At 38.2% G+C, this 4,686-nt stretch overlaps 1 protein-coding gene across 1 annotated transcript in view; it reads right to left on the bottom strand.

The window, feature by feature from the left end:
• The window catches only part of LOC106881429 (sialin-like), a 12,402-nt gene extending 10,884 nt beyond the window's left edge, over positions 1-1,518 (bottom strand). Inside the window, exon 1 of the mRNA XM_052976358.1 lies at positions 627-1,518. The gene's annotated coding sequence lies outside the window, so the exon portion shown is untranslated. The remainder of the gene's footprint in view (positions 1-626) is intronic.
• Positions 1,519-4,686: the final 3,168 nt, after the last annotated feature.

Raw genomic sequence — 4,686 nt, 5'->3', positions numbered from 1 at the left:
GCAAATCGACCCCAGAGCTTATTCTTTGTAAGCCTAGTACTTATTCTATCTGTCTCTTTTGCCGAATCGCTAAGTTATGGGGACGTAAACACACCAGCATTGGTTGTCAAGCGATGTTGGGGGGGGGACAAACACACACACAAACATATACATACACAGACATATACATACATATACATATACGACGGGCTTCTTCCAGTTTCCGTCTACCAAATCCACTCACAAGGCTTTGGTCGGCCCAAGGCTATAGTAAGAAGACACTCGCCCAAGGTGCCACGGAGTGGGACTGAACCCGGGACCATGTGGTTGGTAAGAAAGCTACTTATCACAAAGCCACTCCTGCGTAATATGTGTATATATATACATTTATACATATATATGTGTATGTATGTATATATGTAAGCATGTATGCATGAGTGTGTGTATGAGTGTGTGTATGAGTATGTGTGTGTGTGTGTGTGTGTAAAATTTAACATCGAAAATTATGTATTGCTGTATAGTCAGTGTGCATGAGAGTGTATATGTATTGATGTATAGGATGCGCAACTATATATATATATATATATATATATAGTGTATATAATACTGAATTTGAGTTACGATATTCAAGAATAAAACAAACTTACTCTGTGACAGTGCAATATTGTTCCAGTTGGGCGTTTGTATTCTGTAACTGCATTGAATAAAATAAATACGTCCACATTTGTACAATTGATACGAACGGATAAATTCCGTGACGATATCCATTTAATACGTAATTCCCCCATGGACAAGCTTATATCTACTGCTTTATAATATGAGATACGGATGCTCAACTGTTTGTTAGTATTTGGATTTCGTTCAAATCAGTAAATTTTTTTTTTGTTATTTTTTTTTTCTAAAATGTTATATAACTTGAAAATCCGTGTGTCGAAAAACTGTGATATTTTTCCCCGCCTTCTTTAAATTTCTATGTATTCATACTCATGTAATTTCTAGTATTTATGCATCTCCTTCTGGCTAAGGTTATTTTCACAAGCACGGCTTAAATTTCATTATCAGTAAAATTTCTCAAATTACGAAGTCAATATCCTGTCATATAATATAAATGTTGATGAAAAGTAAGTACTTTGTTCAAATAATAAAAGCCTAAAAGCATTGTTGAGTCTAAAATAGGGTGGATTCCATATATTTCTTAATGCTCTTTGCCAATGACACAAGCATAATCCTCAACATAAAATAAACAACAACACAATCCTAAACAGGAATTGATTTTCTCTCTTCATTCCTCAGTCCTTCATTGTCTCAATTCATCACCTCTTATTACCTAAACACCACCTCCACACACGTTTACACATGCCACACACCTCCCACCTTCCACCTCTCCACTGCCTCACCCCCGTGCTCCTCTACACCGTTTTATTCAGCATCCACACCACACACACACACACACACACCACTATGTCCTGGCAGCATGTACAGACACTGTCACACACGTACTCGCGCGTGCACACACACACACACACACACACACCTTCCCACTCCGTGCATACCACTACCCACACTCTCATTTCATTCCCCACACCCTAGACTATAATCACACACATCGCATATGTGTAATCACCACGCACACCTCCCAACCCCTACCTCCTGTCACGCCCATTCCAACTTGTACCTTCGTACAGGTTGATCCAAATACATGACCCCTCCACCACCACATACACACACACAATACACACATATATCAGATAGCTTCACACACACACACACACACACACACACACACACACACACACACATAAGCGCCCTTACACACATACGCATACGTTCAAACACTGAATATACACATGCATAACGACTTCATACACGCATACTTTATCCAACAGCCCCCCCACACACACACACATCTGTTTGTTTCACACACATACGTCAGACAGCCTCACAGAATCCCACACATATACACACGTCCACGCATAAATACACGGATCACACACGTACGTCCTTGTTTATTTACACACATACATTAATGTACCTTGGTATAGACCAAAATGTATCATATGAAGTCAGTGAATAAAGATAGAGTGACCCGAAAATATTACACCAGATTTAGGTAAATATGGCAGTCGGAACTCTCTCTGGAAAGCACTCAGCAGACAAAAAAAAGACCATGCATGGGTATGTTGCCTGGGAACTTGAAGAAGACAGTAGAATTGACACGAAGCGCAGCCTCTCTTGGCCACAAGACCACTACTAATTGACTTCTTGTTAAAAAGCAATGTGGTTGGTTGATGGCAGTTACATGATCAAAAAGTACTTCAGGAGTGTTCTGATTTCTTATAGTTGTTGTGGAGCCAAGAACGGCTTGTTTGGTGAGCTGGTTCTCTTTTGGTTCAGTATTTTTGTCTGGTGTTTTGGGGTTTATATGTATGACTCATAAGTAAAGAATGGTGTGTATTTGCCTGTAAGTGTATGTGTGTATTCATGTGTGTCTACTTTCATTTACGTCATCGTCAACAATAAACTTATGGTTGTAACCTATATGTGTATGCATGCGTGAATGTATATTTGTGTGTACACATAGGCAAATGTGTATGATGTGTCGTTGTGTTAAAAAATGTCTACTTTTCTCAATATTTTACATATTGCGTCAAAGCAGTGACCTGGAGCAATCGTTACCGCGCCGAGGAAAATGGTCAGCTGCGTTTCGTCCGTCTTTACGTTCTGAGTTCAAATACTGCCGAGGTCGACTTTACCTTCCATCCTGTCAAGATCGATAAAACAAGTACCAGTCGAGCACTGGGGTTGATGTAACATATTTACATCACCCCCGAAATTGCTGGCCGTGTGCCAAAATTTGCAATCAATATAGCATATATTGTGCCCTCAAACAGTGCGTGTATATATTTATATTTATCTCTTTATATAATATATGTGTGTGTGTGTGTGTGTCTATCCAATATATACACACGTGAAGTATACACGCTCACACACTCATATACATATACATACAAACAAACACATAAATACATATATCATTTTACATGTGAAATCGTGTGTTGAAATAGCCATTGTTATATTTTAGGACGGTCATTTTTATTGGCGGGGTGTGCCATATAAACACACGCACTGTATATTCGTTCCTCACTTCAAACTTATTACTGCTCTTATTCTGTGTCCATTGTCTTATATGAAAAGCTTATTTTCAGAACCAGATACATGCGTCGGAATGACATTTGAGTAACTGTTTAAAAAAAATAACTTGAATATATCTGATTGGAAGACTAAGATTCGCCTCCTGTCTATGGGGCATCTATCCCAGTTTGACTGAAAAACGTTTCGCATGGGTGAAGCCAACAGCTTCCAGATTGTGTTTTAATGGTTATCCTTATATCGACCAAATATGCACTTATACCGATTTTGAAAGTAATCTCCTCATATATATACTTCCATATGCACACACACACACACACACACACACACACACACACACATATATATATGTAACAATATCTCTACATGTAAACGCATATATATATTCTTTTTTTTTTCTTTGCTTTTTTACTTGTTTGACTCATTTGATTGCAGCCATGCTGGAACACCGCCTTCGAATTCTTTCTAAGTTTCTCTTCAATAAATATGAGGCATCACAGATATGAAAGTAACCGTGTAAAGTATGTGGTAACCGACCGGTTACGAAAAGATGTATGTCGAATTTCACTTGGTTTAATTATATATGTTTAATTATATTTCACATCATCACAGTATAACTTTATGCTGGCGCTTTCAATGTAGCTCCTATTCCTGGTTGAGTCATTCCATTTACTCCATTTACTCCATTCCTTATATTTAAAATACCGTGAAATCTATAGATCCAGCTTTAAGAAATATTAGTTCAATGAAAAAATCGGCGGACAGACTTGGTGAAGTTGAGAAATAAATTTCTTCGAAAATATCTCTTAAAATTCTTTGTTCAGAAAAGAATTTACCAACTGTCAATTTCCAGAAACATTTGACCCTGCAACAAAACAAGAAATCTATATTAGATCACTGAAATCAGTATTAAATATCTTAAATATGGTAATATATTATTGATATTATTAATAGCAGACCAATGTCATGCATTTGTTCATTTTATATGCCTCATGACATGCATTTTGGCAAATTAGCGAGGTATTTTCGAACTCACTGCATTCTCAATTCAAATCTTGTAGTGTTCAACTTTTCCTTACATTGTTCCGGGGGTCGATAAGTAATCGACCCCGGAACGATGTAAGGATGTACTCAGGCAAAAGTGTCAGCATATACATATACATATACGCAGATACATATACGACGGGTTTCTTTCAGTTTCTGCCTACCACATCCGCTCACAAGGTTTTAGACGGCCCGAGGCTATAGTAGAAGACGCTTGCCCAAGGTGCCACGCAGTAGGACTGAACCCAGAACCATGAGGTTGGTAAGCAAGCTACTTACCACACAGCGACTCCTGCGTTTATATATATATATATATATATATATATATGTTAATTCTCTAAATGAAGTATTAACAGTAACTGCACGATAAAGTGTAGTATATTGCCACTTAAGTGTGGCTGACCCCTAGGGGTGGATGTTACTGTTGCTTTTAGCCCCAGGAGGACATCTCCTCCAGCTGGCTTATCGACACACGACTGTGTCCTGTTTGCCAAGGGAGTTATCCCTCTCACC

The sequence above is a fragment of the Octopus bimaculoides genome, chromosome 24, assembly GCF_001194135.2.
Source record: "Octopus bimaculoides isolate UCB-OBI-ISO-001 chromosome 24, ASM119413v2, whole genome shotgun sequence".
Classification (NCBI taxonomy): domain Eukaryota; kingdom Metazoa; phylum Mollusca; class Cephalopoda; order Octopoda; family Octopodidae; genus Octopus; species Octopus bimaculoides.
The sequence above is the reverse complement of the archived record's forward strand: the minus strand, read 5'-3'. Positions and strand labels throughout refer to the sequence as shown.